General features: G+C 37.0%; 1 protein-coding gene across 3 annotated transcripts in view; it reads right to left on the reverse strand.

Annotated features, from left to right (window-relative positions):
* The window catches only part of ARHGEF4 (Rho guanine nucleotide exchange factor 4), a 240,455-nt gene that overhangs the window by 134,488 nt on the left and 93,761 nt on the right, over nucleotides 1-12,206 (reverse strand). The gene's annotated exons all lie outside the window — the stretch shown is intronic.

Consider the following 12,206-nt stretch of genomic DNA (forward strand, 5'->3'; position numbering starts at 1 on the left):
TTTAGCTCTTTCTTGTCTAAGAAGTTTCAATTCTAAATGATACATTTGCTGTGTAGAGTAATCTTGGTTGTAGGTCCTGGCTTTTCATCACTTTGGACATTTTGTGCCAAGCCTTCTGGCCTGCATAGTTTCTTTTGAGAAGTTGTTTGACAGTCTTATGGGACTACCTTGTAAGGAACTAATTGCTTTTCTCTTGCTGCTTTTAAGATTCTCTCTTTGTATTAAACCTTTGGCATTTTAATTTTGATGTGTCTTGGTGTGGGCCTCTTTGGGTTCATCTTGTTTGGAACCTGAACTTCCTGGGGTTGTTTGTCTATTTCCTTCACCAGATTAGGGAAGTTTTCAATCATTATTTCTTCAAATAAGTGCTCAATTTCTTGCTCTCTCTCTTCTTCTTGTACCCCTATGATGTGAATGTTGTTACACTTGATGTTGTCCCAGAAACCCTTAAACTGTCTTAATTTTTTTTTGAATTCTTGTTATTTTTTGAATTCTTTTTTTTTTTTTTTTCCTGTTTGGGTGGCTTCTGCTATGCTATCATCCTCTATGCCAGATTGGATCCTCCACTTCATCTAATCTGTTGAGTCCCTCTAGTGTACTCTGCATCTCAGATATTGTATTCTTCATTGCTTACTGGTTCCTTTTTATGTTTTCCATCTCCATTTTCATATTTTCTTTCTCTTTACTAAATTTCTCACTGAGTTCATCTACTATTACCCTGAGTTCCTGGAGCATCCTTATAACCAGTGTTTAGAATTCTGTATCTGTTAGATTACTTATCTTCTCTTTGTTGAGTTTGTTTTTTTCCTGGAGTTTTGTTCTATTTTTTTCATGTGGGACATGCTTGTCTCCCAGTTTGGCTGCCTCCCTATGTCTGTTTCTATGTATTAGGTAGGGCTCCTAAATCTCCTGGTTTTAGTAGGGTGACTTTATATAGTAGGTGTGCTGTGGGGCCCAGTGGCACAGTCCTGGGAGGGGTCCACCTGCAGGCCTAGTTCAGCTACAGCCTGTGCACCTCCAGTGTCACCTGGTAAGAGTCACCAAGCAATCCACAGATTGCTGCCACCTGTGCTGGGCTTACAGGTGCATTGAGAGGCCAAATCAGAAACCAAGGCCAGCTGGTGTGAGGTTTGGGACTGCTCAGCAAGAGGTACAGGGCAATCCAAGACCAGATTCTGCTTCTTCAGGTTTTCTGAGTGTTTGAGAGATATCACGAAAGTCCACAGCGGAAACCAAAACAGCCCATTCGTATAGAATAAACCACTGGAAGTGGCTTCGGTGGGACTCTCAGGGAATCACGTGGATGGAGCCACTTTTGCTATCCAGGTTGATGGTGAATCAGATACTGTGGTGCTTGTATCCTCAGACTGGGAACGGGGAGGGCTCAATAAATGAACAACGGATACAGCCAGCACTTCTGTCTGGGAGAAAGTTGCCCCTCCAGCCCTCTCCCTGAAGTCTGAACACACAGGCAGTGCCTTCCTGTGTGTTCCTGGTGCCCTTCAAGCAGCTGCCCCAGCACTGGAGCTCAGAGCAAGTGAGTCCATCAGTAAGTAAGGCTGGGCATGGGCCTTTTAAGAGGAATATGTGCAGCTCCTGCAGCCCTGTGTTCACTCAGCCACAAGCTCTGCTAGTTGTCATAGTCAGAGGTTATGAAGACTTCTCTTCCTAACACTGAAACCCTGGGCTGGGGAGACCAGTTTGGGGCTGGGACCCCTCACTTCTTGGGAGTAGGCAGTGAGGGGACTCTATAGCAGGATAGCCCTTCTGGTTCTTAATCATTACATGCAGTTGTGGGACCAGGCCATTTCATGTCTCTGCCCCTCCTAGCAGTGTGAAGTGACCTGTTATTTTTGTCCCTAGTTATAGGGCTTCTATTCAGCCAGACCTCAGGCTACTCCACCTGCTGATTGCTCTGTGGTTTTGTTATAATTTTGTTGTGGTCACAAGAGGAGGTGTGCACAGCCTCCACCCTATGTCTTTTATTGGAGCATTTACTCATTTACATATAAGTAATTATTGATAAGTATGTCATTATTTCCATTTTATTAATTTCTTTCTGGTTGTTTTTGTAGTTGTTCTCTGTTCCTTTCTTATTCTCCATCTCTATTCTCTTGTGCGTTGATGACTTTCTGTAGCGTTGTTGGGGGATCTGTTCTCTTTATTTCTTGTAAATCTCTTGTAGATTTTCAGTCTGTGATTTCTACATGCACAGTATATACAAAACTGTTTTTAAAGCAGACTATTTAAGTTGGTGGCCTCTTAGGTCGACACATTCTAAAACCACTATAATTTTTATTCACCTCATCCAATGACAAATGTTTTACTCTTTATTTTTTTACTTCTTTTGTGTGTAATTGTGTGTATCCCTTAATTTACTTTAATAATTATAAATGAACTTCCTATTTTTGCCTTTTAACCTTTCTACTAGCCTGATAGTTGGTTGAGCTACTATTTATTATGTGTTTTCTTTTGTCAGTAAGGTTTTTTTTTATTGTAATATTTTCCTATTCATGTTTTTTTTATCTTCATTTTCTTCTTCACTTTAAAGAAATCCCTTAACATTTCTTGTAATACTGGCTTGGTGGTGGTGAACTCCTTTAGGTTTTTCTTGTCTTGGAAGCTCTTTACCTCTTTTTTGATTCTAAATGATAGCCTTGCTAGGTTAAGTAATATTGGTTGTTGGTTCTTGGTTGTCATCACTTTGAATATTTTGTGCCAATCTCTTCTTGCCTGCAAGTTTCCTTTAAGAAATCAGCTGAAACTCTTATGGGAGCACCCTTGTACGTAACATTTTTCCTTGCTGCTTTTAAGATTTCTCTCTCTGTCTTTAACTGTTGGCATTTTAATTATGCTTTGTGTTGGTGTGGGCCTCTTTGAATTCATCTTGTTTGGGATTTTGGGCACTTTCTGGACTTGTATGTCTATTTCTTTTGCCAGGTTAGAGAAGTTTTCAGTCATTATTTCAAAAAGCAGGTTTTGAATCCACTGTTCTCTTTTGTTTATGTCTGGTACTCCTGTGATGTAAATGTTGTTATGCTTGATGTTGTCCCAGAGGTCCCTTAACTATCATTATTTTAAAAATTATTTTCACATTTTGCTCTTCTGATTGGGTGTTTCCTGCTAATCACTGAATCAATTATTTGCTTTATCTAATCTGTGGTTGATTTCATCTACTGTATGCTTCGTTTCTGATTTTTTAAAAATAGTTTCTATCTCTCTGTTTAAGTTCTCACTGAGTTCATCTATTGTCTCCCTAAGTTCATAGAGCATCCTTATAACCAGTGTTTTGAACTCTGCACTTGGTAGATTGCTTGTATCCTTTTCATTTAGTTCTTTATCTGGAGCTTTCTTCTGTCTTTTTGTTTGGGACTAGTTTCCCTGTCTCCTCTTTTTGGCTGCCTCCCTGTGCTCATTTCTATGTACTACTTAGATCTGTGACATCTCCCAGTCTTGGCAAAAAGGCCTTATGTATTAGGTGTCCTATGGGGCCCAGTGGTACAGTCTTCCTGGTCACCTGACTTGTGTGCTCCAAGGGTGTTCCCTATGTGGGTTGTATGTGCCCTTCTGTTATAGTCGAGCCTTGCTGTTAGTATATCAGTCAGTGGGCTGATTGGCTAATTGGCTTTGAGCACTGAATGTGACTAATCTGATCAGCTCTTGTACAAGGGCTGACTTCACAGAGCAGGATTCACTTTAGTGGGGCTCTAAAGCTTACCAGTTCCATTCTTTGGTGTGTCATTTGTGGAGCTAAATTGGTGGTGTTCAGGTGTGGTCTGAATTCGGCCACTGGGTGTGTTTGTTCTGAGTCCTCTTTGGAGAGGCCCTGGTGCCAGCCCAGGTAAGCTGCTGCCTATGCCGAGCACAAGGCCATCTGGTATAAGATACAAAGTGATCTGCAGTTGGTAGCTGTCTGCATCAGGCTTGGAGGTGTCTGGGAGAGGCTATGCTGAGATCCAAGGCCAGCTGGCATTAGTGTCAGTCTTGGGGCTTCTCAGTAAGTGGTACTGTGTATGCCAAGGAAAGCTGCTGCTTGTTTAGAATTTATGGATATTTTAGAGAGTTTAGGAAAGTGGGCGGTGTGGGCTAAGGCTGGCCACTTGTGTGGAACAACTGCTAAAAGAGTTTCAGGCTGGGTATGTGTATTGGGTGGAGGTGGGGTCTCAGGGAATAACCAGGGCAGGGCAAGCAGTGGTAACTAGGTTAATAGACACTCATGTCTGATGCTCACCTGTGCCTGCTAGTTGTGTGGGGTCAGGCTCAACAAAGGAACAATGGTGCTTGCTCGCATTGCTGTCCTGGAGAGAGGTGCCCCTTTACCCATTGCCCTGAAACTAGACAATTCAGCTTCTCCCCATATGTCTGTGGTGCTTTTTGAGCTTCTGTCCATTTGCTGGAGCTTAGGGTGAATGTTTGTGAGTGAATGAGTCTGTGCTTGGGCCCTTTAATAGGATACCTGGATCTACAGTAGCCCTCCCTCTCAGCCAGACAAAGTCTCCACTGATTTTCATAGCCGGATGTTGTGGGGACCACTCTTATTAGAGCTGGTGTTCTATGCAGGGGAGCCAGGTGTGTGGCTGGGACCCCTTAATCCTCAGGGAGTCCTCCACAGCCAAGATATCCCTCTAATTCTTAACAGCTACACGCAGGTGTGGCACCAAACTATTTAGCATCTCCACTCCTCCTACCAGTCTTAACATGGCTTCTTCTTTAGATTTGTAGTTATAGGAGTTTTGTTCAGGTGGTTCAGTCTTCAGGTAGTTCTCAAGGGGGATTGTTCTATAATTTAGTTGTAATTCTGATATGATTATAAAAGGAGGTGAACACAGTGTTTACCTACTCTGCCATCTTGACTAGAAGTCAATGTGGCATATTGTTAAAGAGTTGCTTTGCTGATATGTGAAGAAGGAGTGGAGGCCAGGCAGAAAACTACTGTAGTTGTTTACTTTCCTTCTCCATTAAATTCTAATGTCTCATTGCTGAGCACCTACTAGAGGCATTATATTTTCTAGCTGTATGCTCTCAGACTGGCCCCTACAGCCATTTCCCACTGACTACTCCAGAATCTCTAGCTCAGAATCTCTACACAAGGGGAAGTGGACATTTAACCACAACTTTGAAAAATAACAATGAACAATTCTCATTATGATGGGAATATGAAGTTGTGCCAAACTGTTGCCACTGATCTCCTGGGAGAATAAGGCAACATTCTTCCCCTTTCTGCACCTCAGCATCTTTGTTTGTAATAAAAGCATATGACTAGATTAGTTTTTTTTTTAAAAAAACTGCATTTTGACTGAAGCTTCTGCCATGGTACATAAGTGAGCTCAAAAAAGCATCACTCCCACCCTTAAAATGAAAAAGCTGAATTAGTTTCAAATTCACAATATTTTTTGGATCTGTCAGAGAGCTGAGCTTGCAAACTACTGGCCCAAAATATGATGAGAGAAAGGCACCGGCAGGGAGAGAGGAAACCTAAACCTCCAAGATCAATATCAAAGGATCTAAAATAGGCATAATTAGAATCCTAGAAGGAGAAGAGAGAGAGAGAATAGGGCATACAAAATATTCAAAGCAATAAGTTCAACAGTTGCCCCAAATTAGTGATTGACATTAAACTACAGATACCTAAATTTCAAGGAGGATAAATCCAAAAGAAAAAAAAGATCACACCTAGGCATATCATATTCAAACTGCTGAAAACAAATGACAAAGAAAATCTTGAAAGTAGCTAGAGTAAAAGGAAACAATACATAGAAAAATACATGAATAAGAATTAGAGCAAAAATCTTATCAGAAACCATGCAAACCACTAGATAAGGGAGTGTCATCTTCAAAGAGCTTTTGGAAAAAATATATCCAGCAAAAGAATATTTCAAACAGGAAGGAGAAATAGATTTTCTCAGACTAACAAAAACCGAAAGAATTAATTTCCAGCAGACCTACTGCATAACAAATGTTAAAACTCCTTCAGGCAGTAAGAATATGATAGCAGACTGAAACTTGGATCTACATAAAGAAATGAAGATTGCAATCTGGAAATAAAAGGGAACATCCTTAACTTGATAAAGGTAAACTACAAAAAGGGGGGGAGGGGTGGGAAACTAAAGCCAACATGAGAAGACTAAACACTTTTTCCCAAAGACCTCAAGGCCAAGATATTTTCTCACCACTCTTATTCAACACTGAATTTTGAGGTCCTGGCCAGTTTAATAAGATAATAAAAAGTAATAAAAGGAAATAGATTAAAATGGAAGAAACTAAATATGTATGATTTTCTAATAGAAAATTCTAAAGAAACAAAAAGAAATCTTATAATTAATAGGTGAGTTTAGCAAGGTTGTAAGATACAAGGTCAAGAAACAAAAATAAATAAATAAACTGCATTTCTGTATACTAGGAGTGAGCAATTACGATTTGAAATAAAAATGGCATTTATTTTAGTAGCCAAAAATTATATCCACAGATATAAATCTAATGAAATAATTTCATTAGATCTACAGCTGGTATTTCATCAGCATGGCTTTTTATTCAGCACTGATGAAAGAAATAAAAGAAAACCTGAATAAATGAGCAGAATATGGTGTTTATGAATTTAGAGATGTAATATTATGTAATAGTAATATTTACTAGTAAATAGTAAATATTACTATTATGTACTATTACTAAGAATCTAATTCTTCCCCTTATTTCTGTCCAAATTATTTACTTATAGATAATTTATCTAATTATTTATCAAAATGAGTAACCATATTATTGAGTGATAACCCAAAGAATAAAATAATTATCCATAAGCCCATACTGACATGAATAAGTGACTGAATAAGTAAAGAGAGTGAGGGGAGAGAAAACTCTTTCTTACAGAAAATGTGAAAGAAATGAGAGAAATAGAAAATCCCATTAGAACACCCACAATAAGAGTCACTTCAAGAAAAATCTACCAACGAATGCTAAAATTATGTGTAAAGAGTGATCAAAAGGCTCATACTCTTACTGAGTAATCTCATTTGAGAGATTCTAAAAGAGAGATTCTGCAATGTGCATATTCACTGAAGTACTATTTTCAAAATTAAAAAAAAGGGTAGTCATTTGTGTTCAACAATAGGAAAATGATTAAGCACATGAGCCATGTGTGCTCAATGGAAAATTATAGAAATTCATTAAAATTTTAATTTATAAAGGTTACTTAATAATAGATAAAAAATATGATGTTAAATATAGAAAATTTTATGTATTTTATGATTATAAAACATTTTTAAAATACAGAGAAACTGAAATTAAATATACCAAAGAAACAGTGTTTTTATTACAGTCAAAATTATTTCTTCTTTTCTATTTGCCACATAAAGTGGTTAAATCACCTTTATGATTTAAAATATTTGAAAATAATTTAATTCTTATATAAATATTAAAATTTAGGTAATTTTGTTAATAATTCAAATAGATCTTCAGCTGCCAATTACTTCTTTGTATGCTCAGTACTGCTTAGTTGTAAGTTCTGATATGCAGAATAATCTCAATGAATATTTGCATACTGATTTTTCAATATTTATAGCCATAGCTGTCATATCAAGAAAAATTTTGTGCTTTTTTCTCTTCAAGTGACAGTTTTTATTTCATCCACCATGGGGAACCTGGACTCTCAAACTCACTTAAAAGTAATGAGGTAGTGCTTTCTATCCTCTGCCAGAGAGGCCTCAAAAGAGGCCTCTAAGTCACAAGATTTAAATAAATAAAAGAGTCTCATGATATGTTATCAAAAATATCCAGGATAAAATGGAAAATTGCTTATATCGAGAAGCAGAAATATCTCTACTTGAATGAGGACAACATAACAAATGCCAAGACCAAAATAACAAGTGTTAGAATTATCTAACAAGGATATTAAAGCAGCCATTATAAAAATGCAATTACAAACATGCTTGAAACAAATTAGAAAAGAACCAAAAACTCAGAAAAAAAGATAGAGAAGCCAAAGGGAAATTGTAGAACTAAAATATACAGAAACTGAACTAATTCAATGGCAATATGGAGAAGGCAAAGGAAATAATCAGAGACTTTGAAGATGGAACAATAGAAATTACATAATCTGAACACTAGAGAGAAAATTGACTGAAAAAAATGAGTGGAGCCTCAAGAAACTGTAGGAATAGAACAAAAGATATACCATCTAGGAAACAGATTTTCCTTATCCTTTTGAATGTATAAAGTTGTGTTTGACTCTTGAAGCAAAACTCTAACACTGTCAGATGTGGCTCTCAATATATGTAAAGGAAATATTTAAGACCACTATAAATAAAGGGGAGTTAATGGATATAAAAGAAAGGAAAGTTTTATGTTCCACTCAAACTGATAAAATGTCAGCAGCAATAGACTGGTAGGTAGGACTTGTATATTAACAGCAGCAAAACAACTTGTTCCGTGTGTTTTCTTTTTATCTTCCAAATATTCTGTACTTGGATCTGGAGAAAACTGCTACCTGGAACCACCAACAGACAGAAAGAAAGGAAAGAATGAAGAGAAGGGTGGTGAGGAGGCATAGAAGGCATGGAGGAAGGAGAGAAAGGAAGAAAATCTTGCTTTCTGTTCCATTTGTATCCACAGAATTTTAATTTATGGAGGTGACTGAGTGACAATGTGGAGAGGCTAACGTCTTAGAAAGATTTAGATTACTTGTAGTTTTAAAAGAAAGGGGCATGCCACATCACACAGGGCCATGTGAGAAGCGCCAGTGTTGGTCAAGAAGCAGAAAGGGCAAGGGAATGCATAGGCCAGAGCCTTCACTGGGGTTTCTAAGAGAAAGGTAAGGCAGGACAAGGTAAACAGCTTAGGACTGGCAAGTTTGAATAATTAGAGAGGGGTCTAGGTATAGCTGTGAGTTGATTTAGGGCAGGGGAAATATTGGCTTGGTGTGCGAGTTTCATCAGGAGATGGTTCATAGTATGGGCTCTGGCTCTCAGGGGACCTGTAAACAACTTTGGCCATTATTTTGGCTCTATAATTAATGGATGACAAATAGACAAATACAAAATCTAAGAAAACACAGAACACTCTTTCTGTCCAAATTTCCAGGAAAAGGAAAGGCCAGCAAGGACTTCACAGGAAGATCCATCCCCAGTGGCAGGAGTGGCCTGACCTGCCTGTAACAGTAGCAACAACAGATCCCAGGTAGACTAAGTCAAGTCCCCCAAATCCCAATTCCCCCACTGTCAACAGGAGCAGGCCAATCTGCCAACAGCAGAATCTGGGTAAGCCAAACTATCCCCTGCAACACACCTGCCAACCTGCCAGGACCAGATGGATCCTCTGCCTGCACAGGCAGTGTCAGGAGGATTGGTGTCTCCTAATTCTCCATCCAGCAGCAGAAAATACTCCAGGACTTGGGTCTTCCAATACTCCACCCAACAGCAGGCAGCCACCTAAACTCCATGGCTCCTGGTCCTTCCCAGTGGCAGAAGGTGGTGCAGGTAGACACTTCTCTCCCCCCAGTGGTAATGACAAAGATAGAGTAGGAGGCCCACCAGCATTGGGTATTTGAAGAACAGGCCAGGGGAAGTGTTCTCTGTTCTATGGGTTGGGATTCCCATGTCCTATCTAACAATGCCAGCCAGCCCAGGGAAGCCATTTCTGATTTTGCAGACAGCACCAACAGGAATCAAGGGAGAGCTCAAGCAGAAGAATGAAATAAACTGGAATAGCACTGCAAAGGCTCAGAAAACTAAATTGTCATTGGCATTTCAGCCAGTAAAACAGGTCAGATCTACATGATAAATCTAAATAGAGTAAATGGTTACTAAAAGAAAAGATTTGAATAGGATCAAGTCTCTTTTCTATTATATCTCAGAATGTCTAGGATACAATAGAAAATCACTTGTCATATGAAGAACTACATAATAACTGAAATAATAAATTATGATTTGAATGGGAAAAAAACATTCAGTTGATGCTAATACTGAGAAGAATCAGAATAATCTGATAAAGATTTTGAAGCAGCCACCATAAAAGTACTTCAATTAGTAATTATGAATGCACTTGAAACAAAGGAAAAATATATAAAATTCTAAAAGAAGAAAGTACAAAAAAGAACTGAAGGAAATAAATCAATGAATCGAAAAGTATAATAACTGAAATGAAAGTCAATAGATCGTTTCAACAGCATAATGAAGGGAACAGAGAATCAGTGAACTTGAGGGTAAGTCAATAGAATTCCTAACAACAGAGAGAAAATAGACTGAAAAAAATTATCATAACCTCAGGGACATTTGTGTCACTGAAGTCTTGGAAGAAGAGGAGAAAGAGAAAGGACTGAAACAGCTTTTAAACAAATAATGGATCAATAGTTCTGAAATTTGTCAAAAGATACAGACTCAAGAAGCTGAATAAATTCAAAGAAATCTATGCCAAAATACATAACAATTAAGCTTCTTAAAGCTAAAACTAAAGAATAAAATCTTAAAAGCAACTAGAGAGAAACAAGCATTACTAATAGAGCAACACCAACATGAACGACAGCTGTTCCTCATCTGAAACCATGGAGGCCAGAAGAAAGTGGTAATTTCTCAAGTGCTGTTAAAAGAACATTTAAATGCAAATTTAGTATCCACTGAAACACCTTCAGTAATAGAGGGGAAATCAAAATAATTTCAGATGAAGGAAAATTAAGAAAATCTGTTGCTAGCAGATCTTTAAAAATGGCTAAAGAAAAATCTAATAGAATAAAAGTAATTGTAAAAGAAAGCTTGGGTCTTCAGAAAGGAAAGAACAACAAAATACATAAAATAGAGGTAAATATAACCATCCTTTTCCTCACAAGTTTCTTAAAGCATATTTGATGGTTGAAGCAAAAATTACAACATTATCTTTTCTGGTGCTCAGTGCATATAGAAGAAAGACTTGAGACAATTATATTTTTAAAAACAGGAATATAAAAGGACCCAGATGGAAATAAAATTTTGATACTCCACTAGAAGTTCCAAACATCTATACCAGTAGGTGATTATTAATTACATGTGTGTATATTGTAATAAAATATTACAATAAAGCAGCAACTAAGAAAACTATGTTAAAAGATACATATCAAAACAGTGTAACTAAAATAAGGTCATAGCCTACAAAATGTTTAAAACCCCTAGGAAGGCAGGAAAAGAAAAACAGAGAAATAAGAAACAGAAAATGAATGATAAAGTAGTGAATTTTAGCGATTACATGTCAATAATAATTTTAAATGGAAATAGTCTACACAATTTAAAAGACAGATTGGCTTAGCAGATGATAAAGCACGATCCAACTGTATGCTGTGTAGAAAAAAAACTCACTGTAAACATAACAATATAAGAAAGTTAAAAGTAAAAGGATGGAAAAAAATATATATCCTGCCAACATTAATTTTTTTTAAAGTAGGAGTGGCTTATTACTATCAGGTAAAGTAAACTTCAGAGAAAAAAAAATGACCAGGGGCAAAGAATGAAATTTAATAATGATAAAAGAACCAACTCAACAGGAAGACCTAACAATCTTAAATGTGTGTGCACCATAGAGCTTAAAGCTACATGAGATAGAAACAGCTAGAGCTAAAAAACAAACAAACAAATAAAAAACCAAAACCAAACCAAACCAAACCAAACAAAACAAAACCCTAGGGAAAAACGAGCAAAATAAACCAAAATCAAGCAAAAGGAAATAATAATAATAAAAAGAAATCAATAAAATTAAAAATAAGACAAAAATGGAGAAATACAGTGAAACAAAATAAAAAGATTCAGAAAAAAATTGATTGTTAAACCTCTAGCAAAAACAAAGATAAAAGAGAAGACAAACAACCCCTTCTCCCAAATTCCAGAGTGAAACAAGGGATATCATGACATATCCAACAAAATTAAAGTTATAATAAGAAAATATTATAACTTTATGCCCATAAATTCAATAACATGTAATAAAGGATGAAGCCCTCAAAAAACAAACTGTCAAAACTCAAGCAAGATTAGATAAACTGAATAAGGTGAACTGAATTTTTACTAGAAATCTCATCGAAAAAATCTTCAGGCCCTATAGTTTCACTTGAGAATTCTAATAAACATTTAAAGAAGAATTAGCACCAGTTTTATGCAATGTCTTCTAGAGAAAGGAATAGAAGGGAACATTTCCCAACTCATTTTCTGAGACCAATAGAGTTCATTAATATGTAAACAGTATTATACATCATGATC

This window comes from Rousettus aegyptiacus, unplaced genomic scaffold (genome assembly GCF_014176215.1).
Source record: "Rousettus aegyptiacus isolate mRouAeg1 unplaced genomic scaffold, mRouAeg1.p scaffold_m13_p_2, whole genome shotgun sequence".
In the NCBI taxonomy this organism is placed as follows: Eukaryota; Metazoa; Chordata; class Mammalia; order Chiroptera; family Pteropodidae; genus Rousettus; species Rousettus aegyptiacus.